General features: G+C 56.6%; 1 long non-coding RNA gene across 3 annotated transcripts in view; it reads right to left on the reverse strand.

Moving 5' to 3' along the window:
• Nucleotides 1-1,079: 1,079 nt before the first annotated feature.
• Nucleotides 1,080-18,859, reverse strand: part of LOC140399727 (uncharacterized) — a 34,543-nt gene continuing 16,763 nt past the window's right edge. For 2 of the 3 annotated variants that reach the window (XR_011937822.1, XR_011937821.1), the window contains exon 5: nt 1,080-1,144. This is a non-coding gene — a long non-coding RNA (uncharacterized lncRNA). The remainder of the gene's footprint in view (nt 1,145-18,859) is intronic. The other variant, XR_011937820.1, reaches the window with a different exon arrangement.

The raw sequence follows: 18,859 nt of genomic DNA on the forward strand, positions 1-18,859 counted from the left end.
TCAAATCGACTGTCTCAGGACAGACAGAGAGAGAGAGAGAGAGAAAGGCAGAGAGAGAGAGAGAGAGAGAAAGGCAGAGAGAGAGAGAGAAAGGCAGAGAGAGAGAGAGAGAGAGAAAGGCAGAGAGAGAGAGAGAGAAAGACAGAGAGAGAGAGAGAGAAAGACAGAGAGAGAGAAAGACAGAGAGAAAGGCAGAGAGAGAAAGGCAGAGAGAGAGAGAGAAAGACAGAGAGAGAGAAAGGCAGAGAGAGAGAGAGAGAGAAAGGCAGAGAGAGAAAGGCAGAGAGAGAGAAAGGCAGAGAGAGAGAGAAAGGCAGAGAGAGAGAGAGAGAGAGAGAAAGGCAGAGAGAGAGAGAGAAAGGCAGAGAGAGAGAGAAAGGCAGAGAGAGAGAGAGAAAGAAGGACAGAGAGAGAGAGAGAGAAAGACAGAGAGAGAGAAAGACAGAGAAAGACAGAGAGAGAGAGAGAAGGACAGAGAGAGAGAAAGAAGGACAGAGAGAGAGAGAAAGAAGGACAGACAGAGAGAGAGAAAGGAGGACAGACAGAGAGAGAAAGGAGGACAGACAGAGAGAGAAAGAAGGACAGAGAGAGAAAGAAGGACAGAGAGAGAAAAGACAGAGAGAGAGAAAGACAGAGAGAGAAAGACAGAGAGAGAGAAAGACAGAGAGAGAGAAAGACAGAGAGAGAGAAAGACAGAGAGAGAGAAAGACAGAGAGAGAGAAAGACAGAGAGAAAAGACAGAGAGAGAAAGGCACAGAGAGAAAAGACAGAGAAATAAAGAAAAGACACAGAATGAGAAAAGTGGGAGAGAAAGAGAGTCAGACAGAGAGAGAGAGACAGAGAGAGAGACAGAGATAGAGAGATGGAGACGGTGAGAAAGTCAATGTGGAGAAAAGCTGGATCATACATGGTAATGGAATTAAAGACAGATTGAAATAGGAACAAGACAGGGAGAGAGAGAGATTGGGTGGAATGCAGTAAGAGAGAGAGAGTGGATTGGAAAGAGACAGTCACTAGCAGAATGAGGCAGGAATCAAAGAGAGAGATATTGGAGTTTCATACTCACCGTTCCACATGATTTCCATGGCTTGATTCACCCTCAGCTTAGCCTCGGTAGTGGGGAGAGAGATCGGTCAGGAGTGTACTGTGGGGTGTAAAGTATCAGAGCTGGGACTCCATGCTCACACACACACATTCACACACAGAGCTAAGACACCTATACTTACCAAGTCCACATGGTAAAGAGAGAGAAAATGGATCCCTACTCTTTAAATACCCCCAATGAGTCACAAAAAGAATCCCCACCTCCCCTCTCAGTCTCTCTCACCCTCTCAGACTCTCAGTCCCTCTCAGCCTCTCTCTCCCCCTCAGTCGCTCACCCTCTCTCCCTCTCAGCCTCTCTCTCCCTCGCAGTCTCTCTCTCCCTCTCAGCCTCTCTCCCTCTCAGTCTCTCTCACCCTCTCAGCCTCTCTCAGTCTCTCTCTCCCCCTCAGTCTCTCTCTCCCTCTCAGTCTCTCTCTCCCTCTCAGTCACTCTCCCTCTCAATCTCTCTCCCTCTCAGTCTCTCTCTCCCTCTCAGTCTCTCTCCCTCTCAGTCTCTCTCTCCCTCTCAGCCTCGCTCCCTCTCAGTCTCTCTCTCCCTCTCAGCCTCTCTCCCTCTCAGTCTCTCTCTCCCTCTCAGTCTCTCTCTCCCTCTCAGTCTGTCTCTCCCTCTCAGTCTCTCTCCCTCTCAGTCTCTCTCTCCCTCTCAGTCTCTCTCTCCCTCTCAGTCTGTCTCTCCCTCTCAGTCTCTCTCTCCCTCTCAGTCTCTCTCGCCCTCCCAGCCTCTCTCACCCTCTCAGTCTCTCTCCCTCTCAGCCTCTCTCCCTCTCAGTCTCTCTCTCCCTCTCAGTCTCTCTCTCCCTCTCAGTCTGTCTCTCCCTCTCAGTCTCTCTCCCTCTCAGTCTCTCTCTCCCTCTCAGTCTCTCTCTCCCTCTCAGACTGTCTCTCCCTCTCAGCCTCTCTCTCCCTCTCAGTCTCTCTCGCCCTCCCAGCCTCTCTCACCCTCTCAGTCTCTCTCCCTCTCAGCCTCCCTCACCCTCTCAGCCTCTCTCCCTCTCAGCCTCTCTCTCCCTCTCAGTCTCTCTCCCTCTCAGTCTCTCTCTCCCTCTCAGCCTCTCTCTCCCTCAGAGAGAGACTGAGAGGGTGAGAGAGGCTGAGAGGGAGAGAGACTGAGAGGGAGAGAGGCTGAGAGGGAAAGAGAGGCTGAGAGGGACTGAGAGGCTGAGAGGGATAGAGAGACTGAGAGGGAGAGGCTGAGAGGGAGAGAGACTGAGAGGGAGAGAGATTGAGAGGGAGAGAGAGACTGAGAGGGTGAGAGACTGAGAGGGAGAGAGACTGAGAGGGAGAGAGAAGCTGAGAGGGAGAGAGACTGAGAGGGAGAGAGACTGAGAGGGAGAGAAGCTGAGAGGGAAAGAGAGGCTGAGAGGGACTGAGAGGCTGAGAGGGATAGAGAGACTGAGAGGGAGAGGCTGAGAGGGAGAGGCTGAGAGGGAGAGAGACTGAGAGGGAGAGAGACTGAGAGGGAGAGAGAAGCTGAGAGGGAAAGAGAGGCTGAGAGGGACTGAGAGGCTGAGAGGGATAGAGAGACTGAGAGGGAGAAGCTGAGAGGGAGAGGCTGAGAGGGAGAGAGAGAGACTGAGAGGGTGAGAGAGGCTGAGAGGGAGAGGGACTGAGAGGGAGAGAGAGACTGAGAGGGAGAGAGATTGAGAGAAAGAGAGAGGTTGAGAGGGTGAGAGAGGCTGAGAGGGAGAGAGGCTGAGAGGGAGAGAGAGACATAGAGGGAGAGAGAGGCTGAGAGGGAGAGAGGCTGAGAGGGAGAGAGAGACTGAGAGGGAGAGAGACTGAGAGGGTGAGAGACGGAGAGAGACTGAGAGGGCGAGAGATTGAGAGGGTGAGAGAGGCTGAGAGGGAGAGAGAGGCTGAGAGGGTGAGGGAGACTGAGAGGGAGAGAGAGGGAGAGAGACTGAGAGGGTGAGAGAGGCTGAGAGGGCGAGAGACTGAGAGGGTGAGACTGAGAGGGAGAGAGAGACTGAGAGGGAGAGACTGAGAGGGTGAGAGACTGAGAGGGAGAGAGAGAGAAAGGGAGAGACTGAGAGGGAGGGAGAGATTGAGAGGGTGAGAGATTGAGAGGGAGGGAGAGGCTGAGAGGGGGAGAGACTGAGAGGGAGAGAGAGAGACTGAGAGGGAGAGAGACTGAGAGCGTGAGAGATTGAGAGGGAGGGAGAGGCTGAGAGGGGGAGAGACTGAGAGGGAGAGAGAGAGGGAGAGACTGAGAGGGAGGGAAAGACTGAGAGGGTGAGAGACTGAGAGGGAGAGAGACTGAGAGGGAGAGAGAAGCTGAGAGGGAGAGAGACTGAGAGGGAAAGAGAGGCTGAGAGAGACTGAGAGGCTGAGAGGGTGAGAGACTGAGAGGGAGAGGCTGAGAGGGAGAGGCTGAGAGGGAGAGAGACTGAGAGAGAGAGAGAGACTGAGAGGGAGAGAGACTGAGAGGGTGAGAGAGGCTGAGAGGGAGAGGGACTGAGAGGGAGAGAGACTGAGAGGGAGAGAGTTTGAGAGGAAGAGAGAGGTTGAGAGGGAGAGAGGCTGAGAGGGAGAGAGAGGCTGAGAGGGAGAGAGAAGCTGAGAGGGTGAGAGACTGAGAGGGAAAGAGAGACTGAGAGGGAGAGGCTGAGAGGGAGAGGCTGAGAGGGAGAGAGACTGAGAGAGAGAGAGAGACTGAGAGGGAGAGAGACTGAGAGGGTGAGAGAGGCTGAGAGGGAGAGAGACTGAGAGGGAGAGAGAGACTGAGAGGGAGAGAGAAGCTGAGAGGGTGAGAGACTGAGAGGGAAAGAGAGACTGAGAGGGAGAGAGACTGAGAGGGAGAGAGAGACTGAGAGGGAGAGAGAAGCTGAGAGGGTGAGAGACTGAGAGGGAAAGAGAGACTGAGAGGGAGAGGCTGAGAGGGAGAGGCTAAGAGGGAGAGAGACTGAGAGAGAGAGAGAGACTGAGAGGGAGAGAGACTGAGAGGGTGAGAGAGGCTGAGAGGGAGAGGGACTGAGAGGGAGAGAGACTGAGAGGGAGAGAGTTTGAGAGGAAGAGAGAGGTTGAGAGGGAGAGAGGCTGAGAGGGAGAGAGAGGCTGAGAGGGAGAGAGCGACTGAGAGGGAGAGAGGCTGAGAGGGAGAGAGGCTGAGAGGGAGAGAGAGACATAGAGGGAGAGAGAGGCTGAGAGGGAGAGAGGCTGAGAGGGAGAGAGAGACTGAGAGGGAGAGAGAGGCTGAGAGGGAGAGAAACTGAGAGGGTGAGAGAGGCTGAGAGGGCGAGAGACTGAGAGGGTGAGACTGAGAGGGAGAGAGAGACTGAGAGGGAGAGAGAGACTGAGTGGGAGAGACTGAGAGGGTGAGAGACTGAGAGGGAGAGAGAGAGAGAGGGAGAGACTGAGAGGGAGGGAGAGACTGAGAGGGAGAGAGTTTGAGAGGAAGAGAGAGGTTGAGAGGGAGAGAGGCTGAGAGGGAGAGAGAGGCTGAGAGGGAGAGAGCGACTGAGAGGGTGAGAGAGGCTGAGAGGGAGAGAGACTGAGAGGGAGAGAGATTGAGAGGGAGAGAGAGACTGAGAGGGTGAGAGACTGAGAGGGAGAGAGACTGAGAGGGAGAGAGAAGCTGAGAGGGAGAGAGACTGAGAGGGAGAGAGACTGAGAGGGAGAGAGAAGCTGAGAGGGAAAGAGAGGCTGAGAGGGACTGAGAGGCTGAGAGGGATAGAGAGACTGAGAGGGAGAGGCTGAGAGGGAGAGGCTGAGAGGGAGAGAGACTGAGAGGGAGAGAGACTGAGAGGGAGAGAGAAGCTGAGAGGGAAAGAGAGGCTGAGAGGGACTGAGAGGCTGAGAGGGATAGAGACTGAGAGGGAGAGGCTGAGAGGGAGAGGCTGAGAGGGAGACAGAGACTGAGAGGGTGAGAGAGACTGAGAGGGAGAGGGACTGAGAGGGAGAGAGAGACTGAGAGGGAGAGAGATTGAGAGAAAGAGAGAGGTTGAGAGGGTGAGAGAGGCTGAGAGGGAGAGAGGCTGAGAGGGAGAGAGAGACATAGAGGGAGAGAGAGGCTGAGAGGGAGAGAGGCTGAGAGGGAGAGAGAGACTGAGAGGGAGAGAGACTGAGAGGGTGAGAGACGAAGAGAGACTGAGAGGGCGAGAGATTGAGAGGGTGAGAGAGGCTGAGAGGGAGAGAGAGGCTGAGAGGGTGAGGGAGACTGAGAGGGAGAGAGAGGGAGAGAGACTGAGAGGGTGAGAGAGGCTGAGAGGGCGAGAGACTGAGAGGGTGAGACTGAGAGGGAGAGAGAGACTGAGAGGGAGAGAGAGACTGAGAGGGAGAGACTGAGAGGGTGAGAGACTGAGAGGGAGAGAGAGAGAGAGGGAGAGACTGAGAGGGAGGGAGAGATTGAGAGGGTGAGAGATTGAGAGGGAGGGAGAGGCTGAGAGGGGGAGAGACTGAGAGGGAGAGAGAGACTGAGAGGGAGAGAGACTGAGAGCGTGAGAGATTGAGAGGGAGGGAGAGGCTGAGAGGGGGAGAGACTGAGAGGGAGAGAGAGAGGGAGAGACTGAGAGGGAGGGAAAGACTGAGAGGGTGAGAGACTGAGAGGGAGAGAGACTGAGAGGGAGAGAGAAGCTGAGAGGGAGAGAGACTGAGAGGGAAAGAGAGGCTGAGAGAGACTGAGAGGGAGAAAGAGACTGAGAGGGAGAGAGAGACTGAGAGGGAGAGAGACTGAGAGGGAGAGAGAGACTGAGAGGGAGAGAGCCGCTGAGAGGGTGAGAGACTGAGAGGGAAAGAGAGACTGAGAGGGAGAGGCTGAGAGGGAGAGGCTGAGAGGGTGAGAGACTGAGAGAGAGAGAGAGACTGAGAGGGAGAGAGACTGAGAGGGTGAGAGAGGCTGAGAGGGAGAGGGACTGAGAGGGAGAGAGACTGAGAGGGAGAGAGTTTGAGAGGAAGAGAGAGGTTGAGAGGGAGAGAGGCTGAGAGGGAGAGAGAGGCTGAGAGGGAGAGAGCGACTGAGAGGGAGAGAGGCTGAGAGGGAGAGAGGCTGAGAGGGAGAGAGAGACATAGAGGGAGAGAGAGGCTGAGAGGGAGAGAGGCTGAGAGAGAGAGAGAGACTGAGAGGGAGAGAGAGGCTGAGAGGGAGAGAGATTGAGAGGGAGGGAGACGCTGAGAGGGGGAGAGACTGAGAGGGAGAGAGAGACTGAGAGGGTGAGAGGGAGAGAGAGACTGAGAGGCTGAGAGGGATAGAGAGACTGAGAGGGAGAGGCTGAGAGGGAGAGGCTGAGAGGGAGAGAGAGACTGAGAGGGTGAGAGAGGCTGAGAGGGAGAGGGACTGAGAGGGAGAGAGAGACTGAGAGGGTGAGAGACTGAGAGGGAGAGAGAGACTGAGAGGGTGAGAGACTGAGAGGGAGAGAGACTGAGAGGGAGAGAGAAGCTGAGAGGGAGAGAGACTGAGAGGGAAAGAGGGACTGAGAGGCTGAGAGGGATAGAGAGTCTGAGAGGGAGAGGCTGAGAGGGAGAGGCTGAGAGGGAGAGAGAGACTGAGAGGGTGAGAGAGGCTGAGAGGGAGAGGGACAGAGGGAGAGAGAGACTGAGAGGGAGAGAGATTGAGAGAAAGAGAGAGGTTGAGAGGGAGAGAGGCTGAGAGGGAGAGAGAGGCTGAGAGGGAGAGAGAGGGTGAGAGAGGCTGAGAGGGAGAGAGAGGCTGAGAGGGTGAGGGAGACTGAGAGGGAGAGAGAGGCTGAGAGGGAGAGAGACTGAGAGGGTGAGAGAGGCTGAGAGGGCGAGAGACTGAGAGGGTGAGACTGAGAGGGAGAGAGAGACTGAGAGGGAGAGAGAGACTGAGAGGGAGAGACTGAGAGGGTGAGAGACTGAGAGGCAGAGACAGAGAGAGGGAGAGACTGAGAGGGAGGGAGAGATTGAGAGGGTGAGAGATTGAGAGGGAGGGAGAGGCTGAGAGGGGGAGAGACTGAGAGGGAGAGAGAGAGACTGAGAGGGAGAGAGACTGAGAGCGTGAGAGATTGAGAGGGAGGGAGAGGCTGAGAGGGGGAGAGACTGAGAGGGAGAGAGAGAGGGAGAGACTGAGAGGGAGGGAAAGACTGAGAGGGTGAGAGACTGAGAGGGAGAGAGACTGAGAGGGAGAGAGAAGCTGAGAGGGAGAGAGACTGAGAGGGAAAGAGAGGCTGAGAGGGACTGAGAGGCTGAGAGGGATAGAGAGACTGAGAGGGAGAGGCTGAGAGGGAGAGGCTGAGAGGGAGAGAGAGACTGAGAGGGTGAGAGAGGCTGAGAGGGAGAGGGACTGAGAGGGAGAGAGAGACTGAGAGGGAGAGAGATTGAGAGGAAGAGAGAGGTTGAGAGGGAGAGAGGCTGAGAGGGAGAGAGAGGCTGAGAGAGAGAGAGACTGAGAGGGTGAGAGAGGCTGAGAGGGCGAGAGAGACTGAGAGGGAGAGAGACTGAGAGGGAGAGAGAGACTGAGAGGGAGAGAGAAGCTGAGAGGGAGAGAGACTGAGAGGGAAAGAGAGACTGAGAGGGAGAGGCTGAGAGGGAGAGGCTGAGAGGGAGAGAGAGACTGAGAGAGAGAGAGAGACTGAGAGGGAGAGAGACTGAGAGGGTGAGAGAGGCTGAGAGGGAGAGGGACTGAGAGGGAGAGAGACTGAGAGGGAGAGAGTTTGAGAGGAAGAGAGAGGTTGAGAGGGAGAGAGGCTGAGAGGGAGAGAGAGGCTGAGAGGGAGAGAGCGACTGAGAGGGAGAGAGGCTGAGAGGGAGAGAGGCTGAGAGGGAGAGAGAGACATAGAGGGAGAGAGTGGCTGAGAGGGAGAGAGGCTGAGAGGGAGAGAGAGACTGAGAGGGAGAGAGAGGCTGAGAGGGAGAGAGACTGAGAGGGTGAGAGAGGCTGAGAGGGCGAGAGACTGAGAGGGTGAGACTGAGAGGGAGAGAGAGACTGAGAGGGAGAGAGAGACTGAGAGGGAGAGACTGAGAGGGTGAGAGACTGAGAGGGAGAGAGAGAGATAGGGAGAGACTGAGAGGGTGAGACTGAGAGGGAGAGAGAGACATAGAGGGAGAGAGAGGCTGAGAGGGAGAGAGGCTGAGAGGGAGAGAGAGGCTGAGAGGGCGAGAGATTGAGAGGGTGAGAGAGGCTGAGAGGGAGAGAGAGGCTGAGAGGGTGAGGGAGACTGAGAGGGAGAGACAGGCTGAGAGGGCGAGAGACTGAGAGGGTGAGACTGAGAGGGAGAGAGAGACTGAGGGAGAGAGAGACTGAGAGGGTGAGAGACTGAGAGGCAGAGAGAGAGAGAGGGAGAGACTGAGAGGGAGGGAGAGATTGAGAGGGTGAGAGATTGAGAGGGAGGGAGAGGCTGAGAGGGGGAGAGACTGAGAGGGAGAGAGAGAGACTGAGAGGGAGAGAGACTGAGAGCGTGAGAGATTGAGAGGGAGGGAGAGGCTGAGAGGGGGAGAGACTGAGAGGGAGAGAGACTGAGAGGGAGAGAGAAGCTGAGAGGGAGAGGGAAAGAGAGGCTGAGAGGGACTGAGAGGCTGAGAGGGATAGAGACACTGAGAGGGAGAGGCTGAGAGGGAGAGGCTGAGAGGGAGACAGAGACTGAGAGGGTGAGAGAGGCTGAGAGGGAGAGGGACTGAGAGGGAGAGAGAGACTGAGAGGGAGAGAGATTGAGAGAAAGAGAGAGGTTGAGAGGGAGAGAGGCTGAGAGGGAGAGAGAGGCTGAGAGGGAGAGAGAGGCTGAGAGGGTGAGAGAGGCTGAGAGGGAGAGAGGCTGAGAGGGAGAGACAGACATAGAGGGAGAGAGAGGCTGAGAGGGAGAGAGGCTGAGAGGGAGAGAGACTGAGAGGGAGAGAGACTGAGAGGGTGAGAGACGGAGAGAGACTGAGAGGGCGAGAGATTGAGAGGGAGAGAGAGGCTGAGAGGGTGAGAGAGGCTGAGAGGGCGAGAGACTGAGAGGGTGAGACTGAGAGGGAGAGAGAGACTGAGAGGGAGAGAGAGACTGAGAGGGAGAGACTGAGAGGGTGAGAGACTGAGAGGGAGAGAGAGAGAGAGGGAGAGACTGAGAGGGAGGGAGAGATTGAGAGGGTGAGAGATTGAGAAGGAGGGAGAGGCTGAGAGGGGGAGAGACTGAGAGGGAGAGAGAGAGACTGAGAGGGAGAGAGACTGAGAGCGTGAGAGATTGAGAGGGACGGAGAGGCTGAGAGGGGGAGAGACTGAGAGGGAGAGAGAGAGGGAGAGACTGAGAGGGAGGGAAAGACTGAGAGAGTGAGAGACTGAGAGGGAGAGAGACTGAGAGGGAGAGAGAAGCTGAGAGGGAGAGAGACTGAGAGGGAAAGAGAGGCTGAGAGAGACTGAGAGGGAGAAAGAGACTGAGAGGGAGAGAGAGACTGAGAGGGAGAGAGACTGAGAGGGTGAGAGACTGGGAGAGAGAGACTGAGAGGGAGAGAGACTGAGAGGGAGAGAGAGACTGAGAGGGAGAGAGACTGAGAGGGAGAGAGAGACTGAGAGGGAGAGAGAAGCTGAGAGGGAGAGAGACTGAGAGGGAAAGAGAGACTGAGAGGGAGAGGCTGAGAGGGAGAGGCTGAGAGGGAGAGAGAGACTGAGAGAGAGAGAGAGACTGAGAGGGTGAGAGGGTGAGAGAGGCTGAGAGGGAGAGGGACTGAGAGGGAGAGAGACTGAGAGGGAGAGAGTTTGAGAGGAAGAGAGAGGTTGAGAGGGAGAGAGGCTGAGAGGGAGAGAGAGGCTGAGAGGGAGAGAGCGACTGAGAGGGAGAGAGGCTGAGAGGGAGAGAGAGACATAGAGGGAGAGAGAGGCTGAGAGGGAGAGAGGCTGAGAGGGAGAGAGAGACTGAGAGGGAGAGAGAGGCTGAGAGGGAGAGAGACTGAGAGGGTGAGAGAGGCTGAGAGGGCGAGAGACTGAGAGGGTGAGACTGAGAGGGAGAGAGAGACTGAGAGGGAGAGAGAGACTGAGAGGGAGAGACTGAGAGGGTGAGAGACTGAGAGGGAGAGAGAGAGAGAGGGAGAGACTGAGAGGGAGGGAGAGTTTGAGAGGGTGAGAGATTGAGAGGGAGGGAGAGGCTGAGAGGGGGAGAGACTGAGAGGGAGAGAGAGACTGAGAGGGAGAGAGACTGAGAGCGTGAGAGATTGAGAGGGAGGGAGACGCTGAGAGGGGGAGAGACTGAGAGGGAGAGAGAGACTGAGAGGGTGAGAGACTGAGAGGGAGAGAGACTGAGAGGGAGAGAGAAGCTGAGAGGGAGAGAGACTGAGAGGGAGAGAGAGACTGAGAGGGACTGAGAGGCTGAGAGGGATAGAGAGACTGAGAGGGAGAGAGAAGCTGAGAGGGAGAGAGACTGAGAGGGAAAGAGAGGCTGAGAGGGACTAAGAGGCTGAGAGGGATAGAGAGACTGAGAGGGAGAGGCTGAGAGGGAGAGGCTGAGAGGGAGAGAGAGACTGAGAGGGTGAGAGAGGCTGAGAGGGAGAGGGACTGAGAGGGAGAGAGAGACTGAGAGGGTGAGAGACTGAGAGGGAGAGAGAGACTGAGAGGGTGAGAGACTGAGAGGGAGAGAGACTGAGAGGGAGAGAGAAGCTGAGAGGGAGAGAGACTGAGAGGGAAAGAGGGACTGAGAGGCTGAGAGGGATAGAGAGACTGAGAGGGAGAGGCTGAGAGGGAGAGGCTGAGAGGGAGAGAGAGACTGAGAGGGTGAGAGAGGCTGAGAGGGAGAGGGACTGAGAGGGAGAGAGAGACTGAGAGGGAGAGAGATTGAGAGAAAGAGAGAGGTTGAGAGGGAGAGAGGCTGAGAGGGAGAGAGAGGCTGAGAGGGAGAGAGAAGCTGAGAGGGTGAGAGAGGCTGAGAGGGAGAGAGAGGCTGAGAGGGTGAGGGAGACTGAGAGGGAGAGAGAGGCTGAGAGGGAGAGAGACTGAGAGGGTGAGAGAGGCTGAGAGGGCGAGAGACTGAGAGGGTGAGACTGAGAGGGAGAGAGAGACTGAGAGGGAGAGAGAGACTGAGAGGGAGAGACTGAGAGGGTGAGAGACTGAGAGGCAGAGAGAGGGAGAGACTGAGAGGGAGGGAGAGATTGAGAGGGTGAGAGATTGAGAGGGAGGGAGAGGCGGAGAGGGGGAGAGACTGAGAGGGAGAGAGAGAGACTGAGAGGGAGAGAGACTGAGAGCGTGAGAGATTGAGAGGGAGGGAGAGGCTGAGAGGGGGAGAGACTGAGAGGGAGAGAGAGAGGGAGAGACTGAGAGGGAGGGAAAGACTGAGAGGGTGAGAGACTGAGAAGGAGAGAGACTGAGAGGGAGAGAGAAGCTGAGAGGGAGAGAGACTGAGAGGGAAAGAGAGGCTGAGAGGGACTGAGAGGCTGAGAGGGATAGAGAGACTGAGAGGGAGAGGCTGAGAGGGAGAGGCTGAGAGGGTGAGAGATTGAGAGGGTTAGAGAGGCTGAGAGAAAGAGAGAGGCTGAGAGGGGGAGAGAGGCTGAGAGGGCGAGAGACTGAGAGGGTGAGACTGAGAGGGAGAGAGAGACTGAGAGGGAGAGAGAGATTGAGAGGGTGAGAGATTGAGAGGGAGGGAGAGGCTCAGAGGGGGAGAGACTGAGAGGGAGAGAGAGAGACTGAGAGGGAGAGAGACTGAGAGCGTGAGAGATTGAGAGGGAGGGAGAGGCTGAGAGGGGGAGAGACTGAGAGGGAGAGAGACTGAGAGGGAGAGAGAAGCTGAGAGGGAGAGGGAAAGAGAGGCTGAGAGGGACTGAGAGGCTGAGAGGGATAGAGTGACTGAGAGGGAGAGGCTGAGAGGGAGAGGCTGAGAGGGAGACAGAGACTGAGAGGGTGAGAGAGGCTGAGAGGGAGAGGGACTGAGAGGGAGAGAGAGACTGAGAGGGAGAGAGATTGAGAGGGAGAGAGATTGAGAGAAAGAGAGAGGTTGAGAGGGAGAGAGGCTGAGAGGGAGAGAGAGGCTGAGAGGGAGAGAGAGGCTGAGAGGGTGAGAGAGGCTGAGAGGGAGAGAGGCTGAGAGGGAGAGAGAGACATAGAGGGAGAGAGAGGCTGAGAGGGAGAGAGGCTGAGAGGGAGAGAGAGACTGAGAGGGAGAGAGACTGAGAGGGTGAGAGACGGAGAAAGACTGAGAGGGCGAGAGATTGAGAGGGTGAGAGAGGCTGAGAGGGAGAGAGAGGCTGAGAGGGTGAGGGAGACTGAGAGGGAGAGAGACTGAGAGGGTGAGAGAGGCTGAGAGGGCGAGAGACTGAGAGGGTGAGACTGAGAGGGAGAGAGAGACTGAGAGGGAGAGAGAGACTGAGAGAGAGAGACTGAGAGGGTGAGAGACTGAGAGGGAGAGAGAGAGAGAGGGAGAGACAGAGGGAGGGAGAGATTGAGAGGGTGAGAGATTGAGAGGGAGGGAGAGGCTGAGAGGGGGAGAGACTGAGAGGGAGAGAGAGAGACTGAGAGGGAGAGAGACTGAGAGCGTGAGAGATTGAGAGGCTGAGAGTGTGAGAGACTGAGAGGGAGAGAGAGAGGGAGAGACTGAGAGGGAGGGAAAGACTGAGAGGCTGAGAGACTGAGAGGGAGAGAGACTGAGAGGGAGAGAGAAGCTGAGAGGGAGAGAGACTGAGAGGGAAAGAGAGGCTGAGAGAGACTGAGAGGGAGAAAGAGACTGAGAGGGAGAGAGAGACTGAGAGGGAGCGAGACTGAGAGGGTGAGAGACTGGGAGAGAGAGACTGAGAGGGAGAGAGACTGAGAGGGAGAGAGAGACTGAGAGGGAGAGAGAGACTGAGAGGGAGAGAGAAGCTGAGAGGGAGAGAGACTGAGAGGGAGAGAGACTGAGAGGGAGAGAGTTTGAGAGGAAGAGAGAGGTTGAGAGGGAGAGAGGCTGAGAGGGAGAGAGAGGCTGAGAGGGAGCGAGCGACTGAGAGGGAGAGAGGCTGAGAGGGAGAGAGGCTGAGAGGGAGAGGGACTGAGAGGGAGAGAGACTGAGAGGGAGAGAGTTTGAGAGGAAGAGAGAGGTTGAGAGGGAGAGAGGCTGAGAGGGAGAGAGAGGCTGAGAGGGAGAGAGCGACTGAGAGGGAGAGAGGCTGAGAGGGAGAGAGGCTGAGAGGGAGAGAGAGACATAGAGGGAGAGAGAGGCTGAGAGGGAGAGAGGCTGAGAGGGAGAGAGAGACTGAGAGGGAGAGAGAGGCTGAGAGGGAGAGAGACTGAGAGGGTGAGAGAGGCTGAGAGGGCGAGAGACTGAGAGGGTGAGACTGAGAGGGAGAGAGAGACTGAGAGGGAGAGAGAGACTGAGAGGGAGAGACTGAGAGGGTGAGAGACTGAGAGGGAGAGAGAGAGAGAGGGAGAGACTGAGAGGGAGGGAGAGATTGAGAGAGTGAGAGATTGAGAGGGAGGGAGAGGCTGAGAGGGGGAGAGACTGAGAGGGAGAGAGAGAGACTGAGAGGGAGAGAGACTGAGAGCGTGAGAGATTGAGAGGGAGGGAGACGCTGAGAGGGGGAGAGACTGAGAGGGAGAGAGAGACTGAGAGGGTGAGAGACTGAGAGGGAGAGAGACTGAGAGGGAGAGAGAAGCTGAGAGGGAAAGAGAGGCTGAGAGGGACTGAGAGGCTGAGAGGGATAGAGAGACTGAGAGGGAGAGAGAAGCTGAGAGGGAGAGAGACTGAGACAGAAAGAGAGGCTGAGAGGGACTGAGAGGCTGAGAGGGATAGAGAGACAGAGGGAGAGGCTGAGAGGGAGAGGCTGAGAGGGAGAGAGAGACTGAGAGGGTGAGAGAGGCTGAGAGGGAGAGGGACTGAGAGGGAGAGAGAGACTGAGAGGGTGAGAGACTGAGAGGGAGAGAGAGACTGAGAGGGTGAGAGACTGAGAGGGAGAGAGACTGAGAGGGAGAGAGAAGCTGAGAGGGAAAGAGAGGCTGAGAGGGACTGAGAGGCTGAGAGGGATAGAGAGACTGAGAGGGAGAGGCTGAGAGGGAGAGGCTGAGAGGGAGAGAGGGACTGAGAGGGTGAGAGAGGCTGAGAGGGAGAGGGACTGAGAGGGAGAGAGAGACTGAGAGGGAGAGAGACTGAGAGGGAGAGAGACAGAGAGGGAGAGAGAGACTGAGAGGGAGAGAGAGGCTGAGAGGGAGAGAGAGACTGAGAGAGAGAGACTGAGAGGGTGAGAGACTGAGAGGGAGAGAGAGAGAGAGGGAGAGACAGAGGGAGGGAGAGATTGAGAGGGTGAGAGATTGAGAGGGAGGGAGAGGCTGAGAGGGGGAGAGACTGAGAGGGAGAGAGAGAGACTGAGAGGGAGAGAGACTGAGAGCGTGAGAGATTGAGAGGCTGAGAGTGTGAGAGACTGAGAGGGAGAGAGAGAGGGAGAGACTGAGAGGGAGGGAAAGACTGAGAGGCTGAGAGACTGAGAGGGAGAGAGACTGAGAGGGAGAGAGAAGCTGAGAGGGAGAGAGACTGAAAGGGAAAGAGAGGCTGAGAGAGACTGAGAGGGAGAAAGAGACTGAGAGGGAGAGAGAGACTGAGAGGGAGCGAGACTGAGAGGGTGAGAGACTGGGAGAGAGAGACTGAGAGGGAGAGAGACTGAGAGGGAGAGAGAGACTGAGAGGGAGAGAGAGACTGAGAGGGAGAGAGAAGCTGAGAGGGAGAGAGACTGAGAGGGAAAGAGAGACTGAGAGGGAGAGGCTGAGAGGGAGAGGCTGAGAGGGAGAGAGAGACTGAGAGAGAGAGAGAGACTGAGAGGGAGAGAGACTGAGAGGGAGAGAGACTGAGAGGGAGAGAGTTTGAGAGGAAGAGAGAGGTTGAGAGGGAGAGAGGCTGAGAGGGAGAGAGAGGCTGAGAGGGAGAGAGCGACTGAGAGGGAGAGAGGCTGAGAGGGAGAGAGGCTGAGAGGGAGAGGGACTGAGAGGGAGAGAGACTGAGAGGGAGAGAGTTTGAGAGGAAGAGAGAGGTTGAGAGGGAGAGAGGCTGAGAGGGAGAGAGAGGCTGAGAGGGAGAGAGCGACTGAGAGGGAGAGAGGCTGAGAGGGAGAGAGGCTGAGAGGGAGAGAGAGACATAGAGGGAGAGAGAGGCTGAGAGGGAGAGAGGCTGAGAGGGAGAGAGAGACTGAGAGGGAGAGAGAGGCTGAGAGGGAGAGAGACTGAGAGGGTGAGAGAGGCTGAGAGGGCGAGAGACTGAGAGGGTGAGACTGAGAGGGAGAGAGAGACTGAGAGGGAGAGAGAGACTGAGAGGGAGAGACTGAGAGGGTGAGAGACTGAGAGGGAGAGAGAGAGAGAGGGAGAGACTGAGAGGGAGGGAGAGATTGAGAGAGTGAGAGATTGAGAGGGAGGGAGAGGCTGAGAGGGGGAGAGACTGAGAGGGAGAGAGAGAGACTGAGAGGGAGAGAGACTGAGAGCGTGAGAGATTGAGAGGGAGGGAGACGCTGAGAGGGGGAGAGACTGAGAGGGAGAGAGAGACTGAGAGGGTGAGAGACTGAGAGGGAGAGAGACTGAGAGGGAGAGAGAAGCTGAGAGGGAAAGAGAGGCTGAGAGGGACTGAGAGGCTGAGAGGGATAGAGAGACTGAGAGGGAGAGAGAAGCTGAGAGGGAGAGAGACTGAGAGGGAAAGAGAGGCTGAGAGGGACTGAGAGGCTGAGAGGGATAGAGAGACTGAGAGGGAGAGGCTGAGAGGGAGAGGCTGAGAGGGAGAGAGAGACTGAGAGGGTGAGAGAGGCTGAGAGGGAGAGGGACTGAGAGGGAGAGAGAGACTGAGAGGGTGAGAGACTGAGAGGGAGAGAGAGACTGAGAGGGTGAGAGACTGAGAGGGAGAGAGACTGAGAGGGAGAGAGAAGCTGAGAGGGAAAGAGAGGCTGAGAGGGACTGAGAGGCTGAGAGGGATAGAGAGACTGAGAGGGAGAGGCTGAGAGGGAGAGGCTGAGAGGGAGAGAGAGACTGAGAGAGAGAGAGAGACTGAGAGGGTGAGAGAGGCTGAGAGGGAGAGGGACTGAGAGGGAGAGAGAGACTGAGAGGGAGAGAGATTGAGATAAAGAGAGAGGTTGAGAGGGAGAGAGGCTGAGAGGGAGAGAGAGGCTGAGAGGGAGAGAGAGGCTGAGAGGGTGAGAGAGGCTGAGAGGGAGAGAGAGGCTGAGAGGGTGAGGGAGACTGAGAGGGAGAGAGAGGCTGAGAGGGAGAGAGAGGCTGAGAGGGCGAGAGACTGAGAGGGTGAGACTGAGAGGGAGAGAGAGACTGAGAGGGAGAGAGAGACTGAGAGGGAGAGACTGAGAGGGTGAGAGACTGAGAGGCAGAGACAGAGAGAGGGAGAGACTGAGAGGGAGGGAGAGATTGAGAGGGTGAGAGATTGAGAGGGAGGGAGAGGCTGAGAGGGGGAGAGAGGCTGAGAGGGAGAGGGACTGAGAGGGAGAGAGAGACTGAGAGGGTGAGAGACTGAGAGGGAGAGAGAGACTGAGAGGGTGAGAGACTGAGAGGGAGAGAGACTGAGAGGGAGAGAGAAGCTGAGAGGGAGAGAGACTGAGAGGGAAAGAGGGACTGAGAGGCTGAGAGGGATAGAGAGACTGAGAGGGAGAGGCTGAGAGGGAGAGGCTGAGAGGGAGAGAGAGACTGAGAGGGTGAGAGAGGCTGAGAGGGAGAGGGACTGAGAGGGAGAGAGAGACTGAGAGGGAGAGAGATTGAGAGAAAGAGAGAGGTTGAGAGGGAGAGAGGCTGAGAGGGAGAGAGAGGCTGAGAGGGAGAGAGAAGCTGAGAGGGTGAGAGAGGCTGAGAGGGAGAGAGAGGCTGAGAGGGTGAGGGAGACTGAGAGGGAGAGAGAGGCTGAGAGGGAGAGAGACTGAGAGGGTGAGAGAGGCTGAGAGGGCGAGAGACTGAGAGGGTGAGACTGAGAGGGAGAGAGAGACTGAGAGGGAGAGAGAGACTGAGAGGGAGAGACTGAGAGGGTGAGAGACTGAGAGGCAGAGAGAGGGAGAGACTGAGAGGGAGGGAGAGATTGAGAGGGTGAGAGATTGAGAGGGAGGGAGAGGCGGAGAGGGGGAGAGACTGAGAGGGAGAGAGAGAGACTGAGAGGGAGAGAGACTGAGAGCGTGAGAGATTGAGAGGGAGGGAGAGGCTGAGAGGGGGAGAGACTGAGAGGGAGAGAGAGAGGGAGAGACTGAGAGGGAGGGAAAGACTGAGAGGGTGAGAGACTGAGAAGGAGAGAGACTGAGAGGGAGAGAGAAGCTGAGAGGGAGAGAGACTGAGAGGGAAAGAGAGGCTGAGAGGGACTGAGAGGCTGAGAGGGATAGAGAGACTGAGAGGGAGAGGCTGAGAGGGAGAGGCTGAGAGGGTGAGAGATTGAGAGGGTTAGAGAGGCTGAGAGAAAGAGAGAGGCTGAGAGGGGGAGAGAGGCTGAGAGGGCGAGAGACTGAGAGGGTGAGACTGAGAGGGAGAGAGAGACTGAGAGGGAGAGAGAGATTGAGAGGGTGAGAGATTGAGAGGGAGGGAGAGGCTCAGAGGGGGAGAGACTGAGAGGGAGAGAGAGAGACTGAGAGGGAGAGAGACTGAGAGCGTGAGAGATTGAGAGGGAGGGAGAGGCTGAGAGGGGGAGAGACTGAGAGGGAGAGAGACTGAGAGGGAGAGAGAAGCTGAGAGGGAGAGGGAAAGAGAGGCTGAGAGGGACTGAGAGGCTGAGAGGGATAGAGAGACTGAGAGGGAGAGGCTGAGAGGGAGAGGCTGAGAGGGAGACAGAGACTGAGAGGGTGAGAGAGGCTGAGAGGGAGAGGGACTGAGAGGGAGAGAGAGACTGAGAGGGAGAGAGATTGAGAGGGAGAGAGATTGAGAGAAAGAGAGAGGTTGAGAGGGAGAGAGGCTGAGAGGGAGAGAGAGGCTGAGAGGGAGAGAGAGGCTGAGAGGGTGAGAGAGGCTGAGAGGGAGAGAGGCTGAGAGGGAGAGAGAGACATAGAGGGAGAGAGAGACTGAGAGGGTGAGAGACGGAGAAAGACTGAGAGGGCGAGAGATTGAGAGGGTGAGAGAGGCTGAGAGGGAGAGAGAGGCTGAGAGGGTGAGGGAGACTGAGAGGGAGAGAGACTGAGAGGGTGAGAGAGGCTGAGAGGGCGAGAGACTGAGTGGGTGAGACTGAGAGGGAGAGAGAGACTGAGAGGGAGAGAGAGACTGAGAGAGAGAGACTGAGAGGGTGAGAGACTGAGAGGGAGAGAGAGAGAGAGGGAGAGACAGAGGGAGGGAGAGATTGAGAGGGTGAGAGATTGAGAGGGAGGGAGAGGCTGAGAGGGGGAGAGACTGAGAGGGAGAGAGAGAGACTGAGAGGGAGAGAGACTGAGAGCGTGAGAGATTGAGAGGCTGAGAGTGTGAGAGACTGAGAGGGAGAGAGAGAGGGAGAGACTGAGAGGGAGGGAAAGACTGAGAGGCTGAGAGACTGAGAGGGAGAGAGACTGAGAGGGAGAGAGAAGCTGAGAGGGAGAGAGACTGAGAGGGAAAGAGAGGCTGAGAGACTGAGAGGGAGAAAGAGACTGAGAGGGAGAGAGAGACTGAGAGGGAGCGAGACTGAGAGGGTGAGAGACTGGGAGAGAGAGACTGAGAGGGAGAGAGACTGAGAGGGAGAGAGAGACTGAGAGGGAGAGAGAGACTGAGAGGGAGAGAGAAGCTGAGAGGGAGAGAGACTGAGAGGGAGAGAGACTGAGAGGGAGAGAGTTTGAGAGGAAGAGAGAGGTTGAGAGGGAGAGAGGCTGAGAGGGAGAGAGAGGCTGAGAGGGAGAGAGCGACTGAGAGGGAGAGAGGCTGAGAGGGAGAGAGGCTGAGAGGGAGAGGGACTGAGAGGGAGAGAGACTGAGAGGGAGAGAGTTTGAGAGGAAGAGAGAGGTTGAGAGGGAGAGAGGC

This window comes from Scyliorhinus torazame, chromosome 23 (genome assembly GCF_047496885.1).
Source record: "Scyliorhinus torazame isolate Kashiwa2021f chromosome 23, sScyTor2.1, whole genome shotgun sequence".
NCBI classification, from domain to species: domain Eukaryota; kingdom Metazoa; phylum Chordata; class Chondrichthyes; order Carcharhiniformes; family Scyliorhinidae; genus Scyliorhinus; species Scyliorhinus torazame.